A 24,609-nucleotide genomic window follows, 5' to 3' on the forward strand; every position below is an offset into this window, starting at 1 on the left:
TGTCAACTAATGCATAGTTTGGGTCAAAACCGTTTCTATCTTTTAAATTTGCACAAATTATTTTGGATATCACTAGAGTTAAAAATGCATGCCTCTCTTAAACAGAGAGAGAGAGGGAGGGAAATAATGTTGCTGAATGTTTCATGATCAGCCTTTCCAGTTCTGCTTGCATGTAAATACAAATGACACCCTCTCTCTGATTATGGACCATGAGTCTTACACACTTGAACAGCCTTCGCTTCTTCATGCTAATTTCTGCCCTGTGTGAAATCCCATAAATGTCACATCTGCCACAGTCTGTTTCTCAGTCTAACATATGCTTTCAGTGGAGCTAAATGTTCCTCATTATCAAATGAGAAAATGTACGTGGAAGTGCTTTGGAAACTATAAACCAGTAAAGAAATAGATATAACGTTCTGTTGTCACTAAGGGGTCCTTGGTTTCTGACTTAGCAAATTAAGGCCACAGGGAATTTCTGGAGGAAGGGGAATGTTGTTTATTGGGAGATAAAAGCTTGCTTCATGAGTCATTATCAGAGACCAGGTGGGACTGAGCCATTTCAGAGGCTGAAGGGTGCCAGGGTGGGTCAATTTGTACCATTCACTTCCTCCCTGGAGACTGAGGAAGTCTGGAATATAGACAAGAAAAACTCAAGGAAAAAGATGGCTTTCTCTTCTAGTTACAGGCAGGAGGTTTTGAGTATAGATACTCACAAACTTGTTCAGTGGGGTCTTTGCTTAAAGACAAAGCTAAGATATGTGTGACAAAATCATTAGAAAATAGCTCAGACTTTACAGAACCCTGAACCTAGGAGACTATGAGGCCTCATTTTTCGTGGTAAGATTCTTCTGTTTAATCTGCTTTTCCTGAATGTAAACCTTTCCCTTTCCTCCCACCAACACCCTCCCCATCCCAACACATAGACGTATTTAACAGGAAGGAAGATGATCCGGCAGTTAAGGTGTTTAGATATCATTAAGTGCTCAAATAGTTCCTTCCTATTATTGTATACTTCCTATCTCGGTAGACGAGATATCTGAAAACAATCATTGCAGGGAAGAACTTTAAGTAAAATCAGATATAAGCAACTAAAATCTCGAGAAGTACTGAAGCTTCATGAATAATTCTTGAATGCCGCCTTGCTCAGCTCAGAGTCTTTCAAGATGTTAGTTTCATGTTTTATTTAAGCTCAACATAAATGTTAACGTGGTCCTCATCAGATTCCTTTTATCTAACTCGGAAGGCTGATGTGTTGATGTTGTAATATGGGAAGCAGGCCTTGGGGATAGACCTTAAATACCCATCCAGATATCCTGTGAGGAGTCACAAGTGAATTTATTTTTCAGGAACTGAGTTGTAAATTTGTTTGTCTCAGTGTACTGCCTTGGCAGGCACATCTGCTGATCAGTGTTAATTAGTCTTCTATTGTCCAATTTGTAACCTAGATATGTTTCATGGAGATATAACTGGTGAAACATTATTGTGTGTAACTTTTTTTTTTCTGGGAAGATTCTGCTGAGCAAGCGACCAATAAGCTGTATGTAATGTAAACATAAATCAAAGAGAATGTCATTAAAAGCTTACCATGGCAGAGTCTCCATTGAGAAAGAAAACTATTGGCCTATCTTCATTATGAATGGCTACAATTATGATTATTTCATGATTCTACCAGTCAATAGTCCTCTTGAGATATTTAATTCCCTGAGTTACTTACAAATTAAGTTTTGGACCTCAAGTCATCTGTAAATCAATTAGTTGTTTGTTTCTTAGCTTAAAATCTTCTTTGAGCTACAGTGTTCTATTTGGTAATTAGGGCCCCTGGCTATTCTGAATGGTGTGTTGCCATTAGATTTGAACATTAGGGAGGGAAACAAAGAAGACATTGTCATGATGCCTATGATTGGATCATTCTTACTAACACATTATTTCATTAGTGTCATGAGTTACTTAATGGAAATCTGATAAGGAACATGCAACTTTTTAAGTGGCACCTCAGAAAACATGAAATTAACATCTGGTTACATTTATCAATGCAGTATTCATACTAATTGTCTTAAGGACAATTTTTCCAAGATTTCTACTTTTGGAGTCTACTGACTATATGTATCAAGAAAGCGGCTCAAAGGGGCTTTGAGCAGCTCTTCCCAGAATACAGTTCAGTAGGTTACACATATAGGATGATTACAAAGTAAGTGGACATCCCCTGAAGTTAAATTATTTATTTTGGATGGGTAAAGGGATGTTCCTATAGGCCAGATGCCAACTTTATTAACAATATATTGTACTGCAGAGCATCTAGCCAGAATAGGTTGCTTAGTAATCTTGTGCAAAAGAAATCTTTGGTCTAGTAGTGGCTGTCTTCCAAAGGTTATTTAGTTTGAACTAACACATGCATTTCATCTGTGGCCAAATATTTGCCTCCCTGTACCATGACTTACAATGTGGTTTTCATTTGATTGAACTTTACAAGACTGCAAAGGATTTGGAATTCAATATGTCGAAACAGACCATCTGCCTATGTGTTTGAAGCCAAGGAGACAGTGAATCTTTTGGTTTATGTTCATTTTTTATTACATGAGCGTTAACCAATCTCTTCTTATGCCTCTTCATTGTCTGAAGATGGAAACCACACTCTTATAGAAGGTAGATGAATTCATCAATCTAATGGGCTGCATCCAGGCACAAGGCAAGGCAATGTCTCTTTATTATCATTAACAATAAGAAATAACAGTAATAGTTGCTAATACATGTTGAGGACTAACTTTGGGCTACACAGTTGGATAGACACTTCGTGTGCACACAACACATTTAATCGTCACAACTTTATGAGTCTGGGACTCATAATTCCAATTTTTCAAATGAGACAACTCAAGCATAGAGAAATCAAGTACTCTGTCCAAGGTGACATAAATAAAAATTATAGATCTTGGATTTAAAATTAGTGATTTTTTAAAATTGAGGTACAATATTGTATAAGTTTCAGGTGTACAACATAGCGATTCACAATTTTTAGAAGTTATATTCCATTTATAGTTGTAAAGTATTAGCTATATTCCCTGTGTTGTACAGCGTATCTCTGTAGCTTATTTATTTTATATGTAGTAGTTTACACCTCTTAAGTCCCTACGTGCCCCTCTCTTCTTCCCTCTCCCCACTGGTAACTGCTAGTTTGTTCTCTGTGAATCTGTTTCTTTTTTGTTAAATTCACTAGTTTATTTTTTAGATTCCACATATAAGTGATATTATACAGTATTTGTCTTTCTCTGTCTGACTTATTTTACTTAGCCTAATACCCCCCAAGTCCATCCATGTTGTTGCAAATGGCAAAATTTCATTCTTTTTTATGGCTGAGTAGTATTCCATTGTGTGTGTGTATACACACCACATGTTATTTATCCTTTCATCTGTTGATGGACATTTAGGTTACTTCCATATCTTGGCAATTGTAAATAATGCTGCTATGAACATTGGGATGCATGTATCTTTTCAAATTAGTGTTTTCTTTTTTTAAATTTTGGATAGATACCCAGGAGTGGAATTGCTGGGTCATATGGTAGTTCTAGTTTTAGTTTTTGGAGAAACTTCCATACTGTTTTCCGTAGTGGCTGCACGAATTTACATTCCTACCAACACTGTATGAGGGTTCCCTTTTCTCCAACATCCTCACCAACATTTGTTATTTGTGGTCTTTTTGATGATGGCCGTTCTGACAGGTGTTGTGATATCTCATTGTGTTTTTAATTTGCATTTCTCTGACGATTAACTATGTTGAGCATCTTTTCATGTGAAATTAGTGATGTTTAACACCAGTGTGGTAGTCAAGCATGTAAACTGATATCATATTATGTCACTTTGCTACACAGCCCACATAGAATATTAGAATTTGGTCTGAAAATAGTTGAGATATTTGAAACCATTCATCATCAGTAGTGGGGTCAATAAAAATTTCAAAATATCATATTTGAAGCTTTCTTTGAATATACACTTGATTTGTGTCATTCAGGTCACAGAGTAGAACAAAATGGAAGGGCTAATACTGGGAGGCAGGCAATCTCTTTCCTCATTCCTACTCTTACTAGTTATGTGAACTTAAGCAATTCCCATGACTTCTTTGGACTGCAGTATCCTCATCTTTAAAAATGAAGAGACCAGATTAAATTATGTCGAATTCCTTTCCATCTCTGACCTTCTCTTTCTAGAAAACCATATGCTTTACATTCACCAAGGGACAAAGACATAAAGAAAAATAATAAATGTGTGTAAATACCGTTATAGATTTTGCTAACCTTGTACTCCATGAATAGCTACTCTGTGGCATTGTCTGAAATATCATCATGTATTTTTCCCCTGAGCCCTGGTTGACACATGCTAATTAGAAGAAAAATGCCTTTCTAAGTGAAGGGGTCCCCTTCATCTTCCACTTCACCATATGACTCCTGGGTTCAAAGAAACAATTTATGGGCATTTTTAAATATGCTACTGTTTTAACCTATTGACCATGTCTTGGGCACTTTATCTTCTGTCTTCAGCTTCAATATTCATTAGTAACACTGTGACAAAAAGGAATCTGAATGACATTAGGAAACTGAGCCTTACTCAAGCTAAGAAAATGATGCGAGTGCTTACACATTGCAATATAGTATAGATGTTTGATGCTTCCATACAAAATGCTTGTTTCAAATGATTGTGAAAATAGGTAGAGACTTTTCAAGCAAACAACGCATTTAAAGATAAATACATCTTTAAAAATAACAATAAAGGCAAAATTTACTTCCCCACCCCACGTTAAAACTTCATTATGTGTCAAATATATTATTTGGGGCTGGTATGGAGCATGACATACTAAATGTTCTGACTGTTGTAGTGTATGCATAGATAACATATAGCTCATACAACTTTCATAAGCCCTCTCTGCTGATTCTTTTCTAATATTTCTCTAAAGACATTTGTGGTATCATTCTTCATTTATTTTGCATGCTGCTTTCACCCACTGTGGATAAACATGAATAAAAAATTCTGGAGGTATGAACAGTTATCTTTGCTGATGCTTGGTGAGGTTTTAATAAAATATACATGACGTCAGCATCCAGACATGTATCTGTGAATCAAATAGCAGTGAAAAAATCCAAAGATAATCATGAGCTTTTATGATGATGGAGAAATTAGTACCTCTGTAATATGTGATGTAAAGTAGTGTGGACAGAGTGTCCTACTTGCCCTTGAAACATTTGACATGAATGCAAATAACTAACACATGGGATTCTAATTTTGAAAAACCTATTCAGCAATGTTAAGAGGTGCAAAAAGTGGAAAGAAAAGGACTTGTATAATTTACTAGAGAAAATCCTCAAGTTAGTTAATAATTGGTGCCTAGACATCTCCCACCTGAAAACAAAAGATCAGGATCTCAAAAGAGAAAGCCTGGACCTCCAGGCTTAAAAAAGGGATTCCTTCATTTTCCCCCACTTTGCAAGTGTTCCTCAGCTCTGTATACTCTATATAAAAAACAAAACTCTTCATATACCATGAACTAAGTTATTTATGTATGCTCCTGAGATTCCTTGAATTTATAAAACTAAATCAAATGCATACCTATAATGTTTCGCTTAAGAAGAACACAGTCCATTTCCAGCATCAGTCAATTTCAGTTTGGACCAGTGTGAAGACACTTGAATCATTAAAGCAAGGCCACAATTACAGCACTAAACAGACCAGGAATAACCAAAACTCCTTGTGTTGTGAAAAGAGTTCATTACATCATAAAATGCTCTGCTGTGTTAACTGTGGTTACTTTTGTGCAGTGTTTCTTTTTTTTCATATTTCTGAATTTGATAAATTTTTAATGTAATTTTCTATTACAAATTTACAAAAACAATAGAGTTAATTGAAAACAAGCTAACAAAATTAGATAGCTCTATGCTCAGCTCTATAAGTGTACCTTTCTCTGACTGCTCAACTTAAAAACTGTCAGTAAGTATAGGCCATGCTATTCATTTACATATATAACATGAAAATATTTACTATGTATTACATATCAGAAACTGTGGAAAGTGTTGCATTATGAGTAAATTCAATTCTGTATGGTATTTCTGGAAGACATTATTATTCCTGTATTACTGGTGAAGAAACAAGAGATTCAGAGACTTTATGTAACTTGTAAGCAGCAGTTCCACTAGATCAATTAAAATTTGTATCAGATCATTTTTAACATTCTATTTTCTCTTGGAAGATTCCCCAAACCAGTCTCTACAGATGTATTCTTCAGTCAATAGCTCTAAACCATAGCATGACCAGATACATTAAAGTTTCTTTTCACTTCAGGTGAAGCTTTCTAAAGCTTAGTTGGAATGTAATTTTTTTCTATTCCTTAAGCACTTTTACACTGAGATGTGTTAATTTTAGTTAATCATGTGATTGTGGTAGATGACGTATAATTGAACAATTCTGGTCATCCGGTTTTGGCCTACTGCCTAATGACAGAGGAGACTTTTTTTAAATCAATGGATCCCTTTTATTAGATCAATTCTGTCTCTTATAACTTTGATATTTCACTCCTAGCTCTATTATCAGGAGTCACGTAAATGTCTCGTGTGGGAAAAATACTTTGCTTTATTTTAAGTATTTAAATGTTCTAACCATGACCCTCACCGTCTCAGATGCTCTCAGGATGTTTAACCTGGAGATGAAGAGAGAGGAGTTATTTTATTGATTCCTCATAAGTCACAGTTTCTACATCCTCGCCCTCTGGTTTAGTTGTCAGAGTTGAGCATTAGTTAGGCTCTGAAGTTGAACTGACTCTGTGAACTAGTCCCTGCCAATACAGCTCTGTAACCTTGGAAAAACAACTCACCTCCATGCCTTTCCTTTGCTTCATTGTAAAAGAGAGATTAAACTATGCAACCTACTTTATAGAGTTTGTTAATATGGTAAAATTAATTCACCTAGTACACAGTAAGTGCTCAGCATGTTGTTAATATGTTAATTGTTTTTATTTTTAATAGCCCCTACACATTTTCTTGATTGTCAAAAACCAACATATAGCATGCAGCCTTTGAAAGTGTGGCAGCCCTTCTCATCTTACAATGTTCTCTTTGTTCTTTTTAGTACCATCTTGATCATGTAGTACCATGTATTCTGGGAAGAAAGGGCAAGAATTGAATTGGGTATCAACCCTCTGGATGCTCTGTTCACAGCCCCCTGTACATCATAGAGTAAGAGCATTTTACACACTGTTGCAATTTCTTGTCTGTACTATTCCTATTTGATTCTGAGCCTCTTCAGTGTTGGGATTGTATCTTTTTTCTCTATTCCCAGAACCAGGCACATAAAAACCTACCAAAAATATTAGATAAATATAACATCACTACCATTTATCAAGTCTGGTATAATTAGAAGAGGAAAGTAAAAGATGGTCACCTTCTTTGATTTTCACCCTATTCTTCTCTTAATGCAACCTAATATTTTTATTTTAATTTTTAGTCACATGACACTGGCAGCAACTGAAACACCTACTTCCTATGTCTTTCCATAGTCAGGACATAATCAAAGCTATAAAACAAAGATTTGCACAATATAAGAATCAGTCTTATCATCTGAAATTTTAGTTGTTGAACAAAAATAACCCAGGATTTCTTTCTGTTGTTGATATCTGGAGATGACAAAAAAAATTGTTAAGTTGTAGCAATTATCACTTCTATCCTGGGTGGTGGTCAGTTGTTCAGGAGAGACATTGTAGTTTATTATGAAAAAATGAGTCAAGGAACAAATAGGAGATTGGAGCAGACTGGGCAACTACAAGCCCTCATTGAGGTGGCTTCTCTTGTTGCAGAGCATGGGCTTCAGGCACACAGGCTTCAGCAGTTGTGGCACGTGGGCCCAGCAGCTGTGGCTCTCGGGCTCTAGAGCGCAGGCTCAGTCAGTAGTTGTGGTGCATGGGCTTAGTTGCTCTGCAGCATGTGGGATCTTCCCGGACCAGGGCTCGAACCCATGTCCCCTGCACTGGCAGGCGGACTCTCAACCACTGTGCCACCAGGGAAGCCCATAACTCATTTTTTAAAAATCCCTTGACCCCGTGTTCCTCCAGCTACCACCCCAATACTCTGTGATCCTTTATGGGCAAATGACTCAAAACCGCCTAAACCTACAGGTTTCTCTTCTTCATCCCCATTGTGCACTCAGTACACTCCTATTAGTAGTTCGGCCTCCCCTATGTCATTGACTGACTCTCCAAAGATTTACATCTAGATATGTCCGGTGGTGATTAGCAGCTTCATCTCACTTGAACAAAGTAGCATTTGACACAATTACCTCTTCTTTATGAATCACTTTCTTCTTCGGCTTCTGAGGATCCTCGGTCTCCTGATGCTCCTCCCACTTCTCCTGATACTGCTTCTCAAGTTCTTTTGTTGGCTCCTTCTAGCTTACTTCCAATGTTTAAGTGGTGAAATAAATCAGGAATCAATCTTCGTCACTCTTCTCTAAATAAATTTTCAGTTAAAACTGTTCTCATCCAGACACATTACTGTAAATAAGGACTGTATGTTGACAATATTCAGATACATAGCTCTGCCTTTAACTTCTCCCATCCCCTGCAGACTAACTCTCCGGTTAACTATTGGGCATCTCCACTTGAATATCTCATTGACATCTCAAACTTATGAGTGGCAAACAACTCCTGATTCCCCCAAACTGATCATCCCCCCCAACACTGTTCTCATCTTTATTATTGACACTGATATTCACACAGATGTATAGACCAAACCTTCTATCATTCTAGTTTTCCATTTTTTCCCACTCCTCATACCCAAGGCATCAGCAGTTTTATTGCTTTTACTTTCAAAGCATATATTGGTATATATTTTTTTATTTCTTTAAATTGAAGCATAGTTAATTTACAATGTTGTGTTAGTTTCTGGTGTACAGCAAAGTGATTCAGTTATAATGTGTGTATATATATATTTTATATTCTTTTTCATTATAGTTTATTACAAGATATTAAATACAGTTCCCTGTGCTATACAATAGGACCTTATTGTTTATTTTATATAGTAGTTTGTATCTGCTAATTACAAACTCCTAATTTATTACCCCCACTTGCCCCTTTGATAACCATAAGTTTGGTTTCTATGTCTGTGAGTCTGTTTTGCAAATAAGTTCATTTGTATTATATTTTAGATTCCACATATAAGTGACATCATACAGTATTTGTCTTTGTCTGACTGCACTTAGTATGATAATCTCTAGGTCCATCCATGTTGCTGCAAATGGCATTATTTCATTCTTTTATATGGCTGAGTGATATTCCATTCTGAGTGTGTGTAGGTAGATAGATGCGTGTGTGTGTGTGTGTGTGTGTGTGTGTGTGTGTGTATACACATACATATATACACACACACATCACATCTTCTTTATCCATTTTTCTGTCGATGGACATTTAGGTTGTTTCCATGTCTTGGCTCTTGTAAATAGTGCGGCCATATACATGAATATTGGTGGGCATGTATCATTTTGAATTAGAGATTTTGTCTTTTCCAGATATATGTCCAGGAGTGGGATTCCTGGATCATAGGGTTGTTCTATTTTTATTTTTTATTTAAAAAAAATTTATTGGGGTATAGTTGATTTACAATGTTGTGTTAGTTTCTGGTGTAGAGCAAAGTGAATCAGTTATACCTATACATATATCCACTCTTTTGTAGATTGTTTTCTTATATAGGTCATTACAGAGTATTGAGAAGTGTTCCCTGTGCTATACAGTCCTTATTAGTTATTTATTTTATAAATAATAGTGTGTATATGTCAATCCCAATCTTCCAGTTTATCCCTTAGTGCCCCCCACTGGCCCCGCTTCCCCACCCTGGTAACTCTAAGTTTGTTTTCTATGTCTGTGACTCTATTTCTGGTTTTGTTTTGTTTTGTTTTTTAATATTTGTTCTAGTTCGACTGCATCCTGATGAACATCTGCTTTTCTTATTTATTTATTTATTTGTGCTCAGTCTTAGTTTTGGCAGGTGGGCTCTTTAGTTGTGTCTCGTGGGCTTCTTAGTTGCAGCACACGGGCTCCTTAGTTGTGGCATGCAAACTTTTAGTTGTGACATGTATGTGGGATCTACCTCCCTGACCAGGGTTCAAACCCAGGCCCCCTGCATTGGGAGCACAGAGTCTTAACCACTGTGCCACCAGAGAAGTCTATTTCTGTTTTGTAAATAAGTTCATTTGTACCATTTTTTTTTAGATTCTACATATAAGAGATATCATATGATATTTGTCTTTGACTTACTTCATTCAGTATAACAATCTCTAGGTCCATCCATGTTGCTGCAAATGCATTATTTCGTTCTTTTTTATTGCTGAGTAATATTCCATTGTATACATGTACCACATCTTCTTTATCCATTCATCTGTCAATGGACATTTAGGTTGCTTCCATGTCCTGGCTATTGTAAATAGTGCTGCAATGAACATTGGGGTGTATGTATCATTTCAACTTATGGTTTTCTCTGGATATATGCCCAGGAGTGGGATTGCAGGAACATATGATAGCTCGATTTTTAGTTTCTTAAGGAACCTCCATACTATTCTCCATAGTGCTTGTACCAATTTACATTCCCACCAGCAGAGTAGGAGGGTTCCCTTTTCTCCACACCCTCTCCAGCATTTATTATTTGTATACTTGTTGATGATGGCCATTCTGACCAATATGAAGTGATATCTCACTGCAGTTTTGATTTGCATTTCTCTAATAATTAGCAATGTTGAGCATCTTTTCATGTGCCTTATGGCCATCTGTGCATCTTCTTTGGAGAAATATCTATTTAGGTCTTTGGCCCAATTTTTGATTGGGTTGTTTGTCTTTTTGTTATTGAGTTATATGAGCTGTTTTTATATTTTGGAAATTAATGCCTTGTCAGTTGCATCATTTGCAGATATTTTCTCCCATTCTGTAGGTTGTTTTTTCATTTTGTTTATGGTTTCCTTTGCTGTGCAAAAGCTTATAAGTTTGATTAGGTTCCATCTGTTTATTTTTGCTTTTATTTCTATTGCCTTGGGAGACTGACCTAAGAAAACATTACTACAATTTATGTCAGAGAATGTTTTGCCTGTGTTCTCTTCTAGGAGTTTTGTGGTGTCATGTCTTGTATTTAAGTTTTAAGCCATTTCGAGTTTATTTTTGTGTGTGGCATGCGGGTGTGTTCTAACTTCATTAATTTACATGCAGCTGTCCAGTTTCACCAAAACCAATTCCTGAAGAGACTGTCTTTTCTCATTGTGTATTCTTGCCTCCTTTGTCTAAGATTGATTGACTGTAGGCATGTGGGTTTATTTCTTTGCTCTGTATTCTGTTCCATTGATTCATATGTCTGTTTTTGTGCCAAAACCATGCTGGTTTGATTACTGTAGCTTTGTAGTATTGTCTGAAGTCTGGGAGGGTTATGCCTCCAGCTTTATTCTTTTTCCTCAGGATTGCTTTGGCAATTCTAGGTCTTTTATGTTTCCATATAAGTTTTAGGATTATTTGTTCTAGTTCTGTAAACAAATGTCATGGGTAATTTGATAGGGATTGCATTAAATTTGTAGATTGCTTTGGGCAGTATGGCCATTTTAACAATATTAATTCTTCTAATCTAAGAGCATGGGATATCTTTCCATTTCTTTAAATCATCTTCAATTTCCTTTATCAGTGTTGTATAGTTCTCAGAATATAAGTGTTTCACCTTCTTAGTCAGGTTTATTCCTAAGTATTTTATTACATTTTTTGATGCAATTTTAAAAGGGATTTTTTTGTTGTTTACTTTTTCTTTCTGATATTTCATTGTTAGTGTAAAGAAATGCAAACAGATTTATGTATGTTAATCTTGTATCCTGCTATCTTGCTGCATTCATTTATCAGTTCTAGTAGTTTTTGCATGGAGTGTTTAGGGTTTTCTATATATACCATGTCATCTGCACATAATGACAATTTTACCTCTTCCCTTCCAATTTGGATACCTTATATTTTTCTTGTCTGATTGCTGTGGCTAGGACTTCCAATACTATGTTTAATAGAAATGGTTGTCTTGCTCCAGATTTTAGCAGAAAGGCCTTCAGCTTTTCACCGCTGAGTGTTATGTTGGTTGTGGGTTTGTCATAAATAGCTTTTATTATGTTGAGATATGTTCCTGCTATACCCACTGTGGTGTTTTTATCATGAATGGATGTTGAATTTTATCAAATGCTTTTTTTTGCACCTGTTGAGATGATCATGTGGTTTCAAAACATATCTTAAATTGGATCCCTGCACAACATACATATTAGTATCAACAAGTTCCCTGTCCCTGTCTTCTAGACCATCATGATTTCTCCTAACTTCTCTCCTACCTTCCACTCTTTCCCTGGCTATTTTTACTTTTTTCCTATGCAACAGAGTGATCTTCTTTTAACCATAAATAAGATCAAGAAATGTAGCTGCTGAAGCCACTCCAAGGAATTTCCATAACACTCCTCGCATGTAACTCCTCACCATCTCTATAGGGACTTATGTGACCTGTGTCCTGCTTATTTCTGAATTTATCACTTATCACAGTCCTTATTCACACCTCTCCAGTATTCTTGCTACTCACTGAATAAGGCAAGCTTATTAGTCCTCTTGCCTAGCATAACTTTCCTTGGGTATTTAGTTACATGGTTCCTTTTTCATTTGTAAAGCTCAGCTGCCATCCCTCAGTGAGGCCATACCTGGACAAACCTGCAGAGAGTCCACCTTGCCAGTACATTCTAGTTCTACCCCCTGCTTCATTTTCCCTCATAGCGCTTTGACAATAAACAGTCCTGCTAAATAAATATCAGATAATTTCTGATTTATATCTCACCAACTAGACGGTAAGCACCATAAAAAAAGAATGCTTTGTGTGTTTTTATCACTGTTGTATCATCAGTCCATAAAAAAGTAGGAGTTTAATAATATTTGTGTAAATTGATTCATGTTGGACTGAACACTTGTTAAAGTAAAAGCTGATAATTATATTAATTTCAGACAGAGATGCTGATAACCCTCTGCACCTATTTTAAAGTTTTAAAAAACGCCATAATAGTTCTGTTATTTTAAATGTATAGTCCTTTTTCGCTTTACAACATGTTCAAGCAATTTTGGCAGGTCAGGGACATGCTCTATTCCACTTCAAATACTGGAAAATGCCTACTACCAATACCTTCTTTCTGTGGGGTGGCTTTATAAACTATCCTCTGATCCTGACAGAAAGAGAGCAATTTCCAGGCTGAATTATCTGAATAATGGGAATGAGTGGTTCCAATGTCCTTTGGAAAAGAATTATCAAATATTTTATAAAACTTTCTACTAAACACAGAAAAAGGAGAGTTTTGTAATTGGCCCTCAGGTATGTGAGACATTCAGTTGTGCAAAATATACATGTCTTTTTACATAGTCCAATTGAAGCAGCATCATTTACATTTATACATGCCAACATACTTAGTAATATGTATTTAAACTATTACATCCAGAACTGGTCATTCCTAATAAGTGAGAAATCTGCTACTATAAATATTTCTATGAATTAAAAAAATAGACACATAAATATAGATATAATATACCCACAAGTTGGGCTTCCCTGGTGGCGCAATGGTTGGGAGTCCGCCTGCCGATGCAGGGGACAAGGGTTCGTGCCCCAGGCCGGGAAGATCCCACATGCTGCGGAGCGGCTGGGCCCATGGGCCATGGCCACTGAGCCTGCGCGTCCGGAGCCTGTGCTCCGCAACGGGAGAGGCCACAACAGTGAGAGGCCCGCGTACCGAAAAAAAATAAAAATAAAAATATACCCACAAGTTTAAAAATTCTTACAGTTCCAACCATTTTATTGTATTAACTTAATAGCAAAATATTCTCTAGATTTAAAGCTCAAATTCTAACTGCCATCCAATTATAAATTGCTATTATTTAAGCCAGAGAAACGTTTGATATTAGATATTAACTTGGTATAAAATAAGGTACTTTAAGTGATGAAAAAGTCCATCTTTGAAAGGGAAATGTTGTGCAGATTAATGAAATAATGTGAGAGGCACGTTAGTCTCCTCAGAAGGATATTAAAAGGAAAATACATATTATTAACTGATTTAGAAACAGCTAAAATGGAGCTTCTTAAATAGTAATTGCTGTTTTAAAATACTTAAAGGACTCCAAGTATATAAAGTAAGAGCAGATGATTCTTTGTGTGGACATCTCTCCCTGCTATACGGTTAGTGGCAAAAAGTCCCATTCACTGTTTCCAGTGATAGTCATTGTGGACATTTTCAGAGACCACCTGACCCAGATGATTCCCCAGTCCATTGCCTTGCAAGCTGGTATATGCCCATTACTGCCAAGTAGGTGGTGGTGTGTTGGGTGGGATAAGCAGCCACACAGTAACTATGGATGCAATTTCCTAGGGCATAAATTTTACTAGCAGGTTTTAGAGAAAACTAATGTTTCTTTATATTTAAACTAAAGTGGCTATATTATGAGTAGAATATAAAATTTACATGAATTTTTCAAATAAATCCAGAGACTTAAAAGAAATTCCTCTCTTCTAGTGGGTTGAGAGACTCTGGAGGTTCTCCCTCACTCCTCTTTGCTATTAGAATAATTCAGTGGGAAAGTTTGTGAAACATGGCATCACTCTTTGATATTCTACATGAAATAAAAATGAATTTTTGTCAAGATGGCAGCTATACATATTCTATAGAAACTTGCTTATTTTTCTTTTTCAGGGCTAGGTCCAGCCCAAATTTTGGTTGGGAGAACTTGGTATTCAGGGAACATTACCCGTTCTTTCTCTGCCTCTTCTTCCCTCTCCTATTTCTTTCTCATCTCTCCCTATTTCTCATTCTTCGTTCCTCTCTTTCCCTTTTCTTCTCCCATTCTCTCACTCTTTTTTCTTCTTTCCTTCCTTCAAATATTTATCAGATACCTTAATATCTCAGCCACTGTGTTAGCACTGTGGTTATAAAGATGGAAAATGAGCTTTACATCATCATTGAATTCTGGCCCTAAGCTTTAGGATAGAATGATCTGTATTTTTTCAAGATTATGTGACTAGTGCCGTATACAATGTCTAGCATATATAAGGTGCTTAATATTTATGAATAAATAAATCAAGGCATGCATGTTGAATATAATGATCAATAAGGTCATTATTAGAATACATGCATTTTATTTGATCCTATCTTATGAAACCTGGACCCATTGATAAGTGAGGAAAGAAGAACAACTGAGGTTGGGACTCAAGAGCATGCTGCTGCTTCCCAAAAACTATGCACAGCACTGAATCTTCATTTTGGTTTTGAATGAAGTCTGACAAGACTAAAAGGAAAGAACATCCCATATGGGGGAAAAAGCACGTTCAAAGACAATAAGGGAGGAAATGGCATGGTGTATTCAACAAATGATTACACTTTTTTGTACAAAGGAGATGGGTGTATGAGAGTCAAGTATCAGTTGGTTGGTAGAAATTATGGAAAATATCTCGGCAAACAGAACAAAATGACCTTGTAGAACATCTCAGATACTTTTGCCTCCTCCACTAGCATCTCTTACTCTTGATGCTGATTTTATTCCTCATGTTTTCATAGGGTTGTAAGTAAGTTACCCTATTCATACCCTTAAGTGTCTAATAATGGCCTAATGGGATTATGACTCAAATTCCACAGGGACCATACAGGTTACATTAATATGTGGGGCTGCTGGGAATAATTTTTAAAGAGGGTAACTGATGGTTTTAGTGCTCATGCACCTGCTGAAAAGGACTCTACGCCTGTCAATTGTTTCCATGCAGGTATACAGGTAGAAGGTTGGAGGTTATCAGATATTTTTATTTTCAAAAGATACAGGATACCCATGCCTGAATATAAAGTTTACAATGTTGAAATGTTGGTCAACTGTATTTTTTTATTGTTACTGTACCAAATTGCCACAAATGTGGTGGCTTAAAGCATATTAGCTTATAGTTCCCCCATCTCAGGTTCTTAAGCTAAATCATATCTGCAAAGAGCTTTTGCAATGAAAAGTAACAGTCACAGGTTTCTGAGATTAGGATTACAACATCTTGAGAGGTGGGGTGGGGAATTAGTCTACCACACATATTTATGAGTTTGCATACATGTTTTTATCATTGTATAAATCAATACCAATGGCCAGGGGAAACAAACAAGCAACAACAAAATTACTCCATATATCCAATGTTTCTAAAGCCAACTTTCATTCATGTTTAATTACTCCATATATCCAATGTTTCTAAAGCCAACTTTCATTCATCTCAATTTTTTTTTTCTTCAGAAAGTCCAATTTATTGATTAAAGTTGAAGAATCCTTAAATGCAGAAATGTCTGTTATCCTCAACAGGTTGATAGGGGGATTTTATTGCTTTACTCCTCCAGCCACAAAATTTACATATTCATTTGTTCAGTGAATATTAAGTACCTGTGCTTTTGCTGCTTTGTATTACAGTAATTAATGAATTTTTTTTAAATCTATGGATATGACTTTCTATTTGGAGTTAACAATTAATCATTATTGCCCTCCTTTGGTTTCCCCACCAGGATTTCAAATTTTCGTCCCTGAAAGAACTCACTGCTCCCTGATATTTTTCCCTTCTCTTCCTTATGCTGTTTCACCCTAAGAAGTGGATCCTTGACAAGTTTCGCTTAGACATCATGGTGAGTATTCTAAAGAGAAAATAATGTGCTGATGAGGAAAATGTTCTCCATTCAACTCTCCAAAGATTTGTCTGAGGACACATTTTGCTGACTTGTCAAATTTAAAATATGCACTAAATCTCTATTGTTTTTTCTAATTTTATTAGCTTAAAAGTATTCCAAAATAGATACTCAGTATTGTCTGTCTTCCTCAGTTTACTGTAAGGTTCTTGCATATTGGTGTCACATCTTATTGAGCTCTTTATCCCTAGGATATGATATCATGCTTGGCATGTATAAGTTCTCAGTAAATGTAGCTGATATAAAGTTATGCAGATTCAAAGATGGAGAAGGAGGTAGGGATTACTCTGACACTTTTTTCCAACTCAACACAGTAAATCGTTTTGTTTTCCATTTTCATGGAAATTTTCTGTTACTTTCATGGGGGAACAGGGGACACAGAAATATTATTTTATTTGCAGATAAGGGTGATGTCCGGTTCTTAAAGCCTAAACTCAAATGTAACTGCCTTTTAAAAAATTTTTATTTTATATTGGACTATAGTTGATTTACAATGTTGTGTTAGTGTCAGGTGTACAGCAAAGTGATTCAATTACATACATATATATATATATATATATATAGTTATTAAAACTCTTTTCTCACTTTGGTTATTAGAGAATATTGAGCAGAGTTCCCTGTGCTATACAGTAGGTCCTTGTTGGTTATCTATTTTAAATATAGTAGTGTGTATATGTCAATTCCAAACTGCCAATGTATCCCCCCCCCCCCACCTTTCCCCTTTGGTAACCATGAGATTGTTTTTTAAGTCTGTGAGTCTGTTTCCTAAATAAGTTCATGTGTATCATTTTTTGTGGATTCTACATATAAGCGATATCATATATTTGCACTTCTGTCTGACTTACTTCACTTAGTATGATGATCTCTAGTTGCATCCTTGTTGCTGCAAATGGCATTATTTCATTCTTTTTTATGGCTGAGTATATTCCATTGTATACATGTACCACATCTTCCTTATCCATCTGTTAGATGGATATTTAGGTTGCTTCCATGTCCTGGCTATTGTAAACAGTGTTGCAGTGAACACTGGGGTGCATGTATCCTTTTGAACCATGTTTTTCTCCAGAAACATGCCCAGGAGTGGGATTGCTGAATCATATGGTAGCTCTATTTTCAGGATTTTAAGGAAAATCCATACTGTTCTCCATAGTGACTGTACCAATTTACATTTCATCAACAGTGTAGGAGGGTCCCTTTTCTCCACACTCTCTAGAGCACTTACTGTTTGTAGACTTTTTCATGATGGCCATTCTGACTGGTATGAGGTGATATCTCATTGTAGTTTTGATTTGCATTTCTTTAATAATTAGCGATGTTGAACACCTTTTCATGTGCCTATTGGCCATCTGTATGTCTTCTTCAGAGAAATGCCTATTTAGGTCTTCTGCCCATTTTGTTTTTTTTTTTTAGTGAGCTTCATGAGCTCATTGTAAATTTTGGAGATTACTTTTTGGTCATATCATTTGCAAATTTTTCCCCCATTCTATGTGCTGTCTCTTCATTTTGTTTATGGTTTCCTTTGCTGTGCAAAAGCTTTTGAGTTTCATTAGGTCCCATTAGTTTATTTTTGTTTTTATTTCCATTACTCTAGGAAATGGATCAAAAAAGATATTGCTGCGATTTATGTCAAAGAGTGTGTTCTGCCTATGTTTTTTCTAGGAGTTTCATAGTTAAAAGACTTACGTTTAGACCTTTAACCTTTTTTTTTTTTTTGCGGTACGCGGGCCTCACTGTTGTGGCCTCTCCCATTGCAGAGCACAGGCTCCGGACGTGCAGGCCCAGCAGCCATGGCTCATGGGCCCAGCCGCTCCGCGGCATGTGGGATCTTCCCGGACCGGGGCACGAACCCGTGTCCGCTGCATAGGCAGGCGGACTCCCAACCACTGCGCCACCAGGGAAGCCCTAGATCTTTAACCATTTTGAGTTTATTTTTGTATATGGTGTGAGAAAATGTTCTAATTTCCTTCTTTTACATATACCTCTCCAGTTTTCCCAGCACCACTTATTGAAAAGACTGTCTTTTCTCTATTGTGTATTCTTGCATCCTTTATTGTAGACTAATTGACTGTAAGTGTGTAGGTTTATCTCAGGACTCTCTATTCTGTTCTATTGCTCTGTGTGTCTGTTTTTCTTCCCATTTCATACTGTTTTGATAACTGTAGCATTGTAGAATAGTCTGAAGCAAGGGAGCATAATACCTCCAGCTCTGTTCCTCTTTCGCAAAATGCTTTGGCTATTCGGGGTCTTTTGTGTCTCCATACAAATTGTAAAACTTTTGTTCTATTTCTGTGAAAAATGCCATTGGTAATTTGATAGGGATTTCATTGAATATGTAGATTGCCTTGGATAGTACAGTCGCTTTTGCAACGTTGATTCTTCCAATCCAAGAACATGGTGCATCTTTCCATCTGCTTCTGTCATCATCTATTTCTTTCATCAGCATCTTAGAGTTTACAGACTACAGGTCTTTTAGCCTCCTTAGGTAGGTTTATTCCTCGGTATTTTATTCTTTCTGATGCTTTGGATTGTTTCTTTAATTTCTCTTTCTGATCTTTCATTGTATAGAAATGTATAGAAATGCAACAGATTTTTGTGTATTAATTTTTCATCCTGCAACTCTACCAAATTAGTTGATGAGCTCTAGTAGTTTTCTTGTAGTGTCATTAGGATTTTCTATATATAGTATCATGCCATCTGCAAATAGTGACAGTTTTACTTCTTTTCCAATTTGGATTCCTTTTATTTCTTTTTCTTCTCTGATTGCCATAGCTAGGAATTCCAAAACTATGTTAAATAATAGTGCTGAGAGTAGACAACCTTGTCTTGTTCCTGATCTTAGAAGAAATGCTTTCAGATTTTCAACGTGAATATGATGTTGGCTGTAGGTTTGTCATATATGGCCTTTATTGTGTTGAGGTATGTTCCCTCTATGCCCACTTTCTAGAGAATATTCATCATAAATGGGTGTTGAATTTTTGTCAAAAGCTTTTTATACATCTATTGAGAAGATCATATGGTATTTATTCTTCAATTTCTTAACATGGTGTATCACATTGATTGATTTGGGGATACTGAAAAATCCTTTCATCCCGGGAAAAATCCCATTTGATCATGGAGCATGATTCTTTTTTTTTTTTTTTTTTTTTAACATCTTTATTGGGGTATAATTGCATTACAATGGAGTGTTAGTTTCTGCTTTATAACAAAGTGAATCAGTTATACATATACATATGTCCACGTATCTCTTTCCTCTTGCATCTCCCTCCCTCCCACCCCCCCATCCCACCCCTCTAGGTGGTCACAAAGCACCAAGCTGATCTCCCTGTGGTATAAGGCTTCTTCTCGCTAGCTATCTATTTTACATTCAGTAGTGTATAAATGTCCATGCCACTCTCTCACTTTGTCCCAGCTTACCCTTCCCCCTCCCCAGAACAACAAGTCCATTTTCTAGTAGGTCTATGTCTTTATTCCCATCTTACCCCTAGGTTCTTCATGACCTTTTTTTTTTTTTAGATTCCATATATATGTGTTAGCACACTGTATTTCTTTTTCTCTTTCTGACTTACTTCACTCTGTATGATAGACTCTAGGTCCATCCACCTCACTACAAATAACTCAATTTCATTTCCATTTATGGCTAATATTCCATTGTATATATGTGCCACATCTTCTTTATCTATTCATCTGTTGATGGGCATTTAGATTGCTTCCATGTCCTGGCTATGGTAAATAGAGCTGCAATGAACATTTTGGTACATGACTCTTTTTGAATTATACTTTTCTCAGGGTATATGCCCAGTAGTGGGATTGCTGGGTCATATGGTAGTTCTATTTCTAGTTTTTTAAGGAACCTCCATACTGTTCTCCATAGTGGCTGTATCAATTTACATTCCCACCAACAGTGCAAGAGGGTTCCCTTTTCTCCACACCCTCTCCAGCATTTATTGTTTGTAGGTTTTTTGATGATGGCCATTCTGACCGGTGTGAGATGATCTCTCATTGTAGTTTTGATTTGCATTTCTCTAATGATTAATGATGTTGAGCATTCTTTCATGTGTTTGTTGGCAATCTGTATATCTTCTTGGGAGAAATGGCTATTTAGGTCTTCTGCCCATTTTTGGATTGGGTTGTTTGTTTTTTTGATATTCAGCTCTATGAGCTGCCTGTATATTTTGGAGATTAATCCTTTGTCAGTTGCTTCATTTGCAAATATTTTCTCCCACCTGAGGGTTGTCTTTTCATCTTGTTTATGGTTCCCTTTGCTGTGCAGAAGCTTTGAAGTTTCATTAGGTCCCATTTGTTTATCTTTGTTTTTGTTTCCATTTCTCTAGGAGGTGGGTCAAAAAGGAACTTGCTGTGATTTATGTCATAGAGTGTTCTGCCTGTGTTTTCCTCTAAGAGTTCGATAGTGTCTGGCCTTACATTTAGGTCTTTAGAGTTTATTTCTGTATATGTTAGCGAGTGTTTTAATTTCATTCTTTTAAATGTGGCTGTCCAGTTTTCCCAGCAACACTTATTGAAGAGGCTGCCTTTTCTCCACTGTATCTTCTTGCCTCCTTTATCAAAGATAAGGTGACCATATTGCGTGGCTTTATCTCCGGGCTTTCTATCCTGTTCCATTGATCTATATTTCTGTTTTTGTGCCACTACCATACTGTCTTGATTACTGTAGCTTTGTAGTACAGTCTGAAGTCAGGGAGCCTGATTCCTCCAGCTCCACTTTTCTTTCTCAAGATTGCTTTGGCTATTCGGGGTCTTTTGTGTTTCCCTACAGATGGTGCAATTTTTTGTTCTAGTTTTGTGGAAAATGCCAGTGCTAATTTGATAGGGATTGCATTGAATCTGTAGATTGCATTGGGTAGTAGAGTCATTTTCACAATGTTCATTCTTCCAATTCAAGAACATGGTATATCTCTCCATCTATTTGTATCATCTTTAATTTCTTTCATCAGTGTCTTATAGTTTTCTGCAAACAGGTCTTTTGTCTCCTTAGGTAGGTTTATTCCTAGATATTTTATTATTTTTGTTGCAGTGGTAAATGGGAGTGTTTTCTTAATTTCACTTTCAGATTTTTCATCATTAGTGTATAGGAATGCAAGATATTTCTGTGCATTAATTCCGTATCCTGAAACTTTACCAAATTCATTGATTAGTTCTAGTAGTTTTCTGGTAGCATCTTTAGGATTCTCTATGAATAGAATCATGTCATCTGCAAAGGGTGACAGCTTTACTTCTTCTTTTCTAATTTGGATTCTTTTTATTTCTTTTTCTTCTCTGATTTCTGTGACTAAAACTTCCAAAACTATGTAGAATAATAGGGGTGAGAGTGGACAACCTTGTCTTGTTCCTGATCTTAGTGAAAATGTTTTCAGTTTTTCACCATTGAGGACGATGTTGGCTGTGGGTTTGTCATGTATGGCCTTTATTATGTTGAGGTAAGTTCCCTCTAGGTCCAGTTACTTGTGGGTTTCTATCATAACTGGGTGTTGAATTTTGTCGAAAGCTTTCTCTGCCTCTATTGAGATGATAATATGGTTTTTCTCCTTCAATTTGTTAATATGCTGTACCAAATTGATTGATTTGTGTATATTGAAAAATCCTTACATTCCTGGGATAAACCCACTTGCTTTTAATGTGCTTTTGGATTCTGTTTGCTAGTATTTTGTTGAGAATATTTGCATCTATGTTCATCAGTGATATTGGCCTGTACTTTTCTTTCTTTGTGACATCTTTGTCTGGTTTTGGTATCAGGGTTATGGTGGCCTTGTAGAATGAGTTTGGGACTGTTCCTCCCTCTGCTATATTTTCGAACACTTTGAGAAGGATAGGTATTAGCTCTTCTCTAAATGTTTGATAGAATTTGCCTGTGAAGCCATCTGCTCCTGGGCTTTTGTTTGTTGGAAGATCTTTAATCACAGTGTCAATTTCAGTGCTTGTGATTGGTCTGTTCATATTTTCTCTTTCTTCCTGGTTCTGTCTCAGAAGGTTGTGCATTTCTAAGAATTTGTCCATTTCTTCCAGGTTGTGCATTTTGTTGGCATAGAGTTGCTTTTAGTAATCTCTCACGATCCTTTGTATTTCTTCAGTGTCAATTGTTACTTCTAATTCTGTTGATTTGAGTTTATCCCTTTTTTTCTTGATGAGTCTGGCTAATGGTTTATCAATTTTGTTTATCTTCTCAAAGAACCAGCTTTTAGTTTTATTGATCTTTGCTATTGTTGCTTTCATTCCTTTTTCATTTATTTCTGATCTGATCTTTATGATTTCCTTCCTTCTGCTAACTTTGGGATTTTTTTGTTGTTCTTTCTCTGATTGCTTTAGGTGTAATGTTAGGTTGTTTATTTGAGATGTTTCTTGTTTCTTAACATAGCATTGTATTGATATAAACTTCCCTCGCAGAACTGCTTTTGCTACATCCCATAGGTTGTGCATCGTCGTGTTTTCATTGTCATTTGTTTCTAGGAATTTTTTGATTTCCTCTTTGATGTCTTCAGTGATCTTTTGTTTATTAAGTAGTGTATTGTTTAGCCTCCATGTGTTTTTACGTTTTACAGATTTTTTCTTGTAATTGATATCTAGTCTCATAGTGTTGTGGTCGGAAAAGATACTTGATACGATATCAGTTTTCTTAAATTTACCAAGGCTTGATTTGTGACCCAAGATGTGATCTCTCCCAGAGAATGTTCCATGAGCACTTGAGAAGAATGTGTATTCTGTTGTTTTTGGATGGAATGTCCTATAAATATCAATTAAGTCCATTTTGTTTAATGTATCATTTAAAGCTTGTGTTTCCTTATTTATGTTCATTTTGGATTATCTGTCCATTGGTGAAAGTGGGGTGTTAAAGTCCCCTACTATGATTGTGCTACTGTCGATTTCCCCTTTTATGGCTGTTAGTATTTGCCTTATGTATTGAGGTGCTCCTATGTTGAGTGCATAAATATTTACAATTGTTATATCTTCTCCTTGGACTGATCCCTTGATCATTATGTAGTGTCCTTCTTTGTCTCTGGTAATAGTCTTTGTTTTAAAGTCTATTTTGTCTGATATGAGAATTGCTACTCCAGCTTTCTTTTGGTTTCTATTTGCATGGAATATTTTTTTCCATCCCCTCACTTTCAATTTTTTTGTGTCCCTAGGACTGAAGTGGGTCTCTTGTAGACAGCATATATACGGGTCTTGTTTATGTATCCATTCAGCCAGTCTTTGTTTTTGGTTGGAGCATTTAATCCATTTACATTTAAGGTAATTATTGATATGTATGTTCCTATTCCCGTTTTCTTAATTGTTTTGGGTTTGTTATTGTAGGTCTTTTCCTTCTCTTGTGTTTCCTGCCTAGAGAAGTTCCTTTAGCATTTGTTGTAGAGCTGGTTTGGTGGTGCTGAACTCTCTCAGCTTTTGCTTGTCTGTAAAGGTTTTAATTTCTCCATCAGATCAGAATGAGATCCTTGCTGGGTACAGTAATCTTGGTTGTAGGGTTTTCTCCTTCATCACTGTAAATATGTCCTGCCAGTCCCTTCTGGCTTGCAGAGTTTCTGCTGAAAGATCAGCTGTTAACCTTATGGGGATTCCCTTGTTTGTTATTTGTTGTTTTTCCCTTCCTGCTTTTAATATGTTTTCTTTGTATTTATTTTTTGACAGTTTGATTAATATGTGTCTTGGTGTGTTTCTCCTTGAATTTATCCTGTGTGGGACTCTCTGTGCTTCCTGCACTGATTAACTATTATTTCCTTTCCCATATTAAGGAAGTTTTCACCTATAATCTCTTCAAATATTTTCTCAGTCCCTTTCTTTTTCTCTTCTTCTTCTGGGACCCCTATAATTCGAATGTTGGTGCATTTAATGTTGTCCCAGAGGTCTCCGAGA

Source organism: Grampus griseus, assembly GCF_964374135.1.
Source record: "Grampus griseus genome assembly, chromosome: 19".
NCBI lineage: Eukaryota > Metazoa > Chordata > Mammalia > Artiodactyla > Delphinidae > Grampus > Grampus griseus.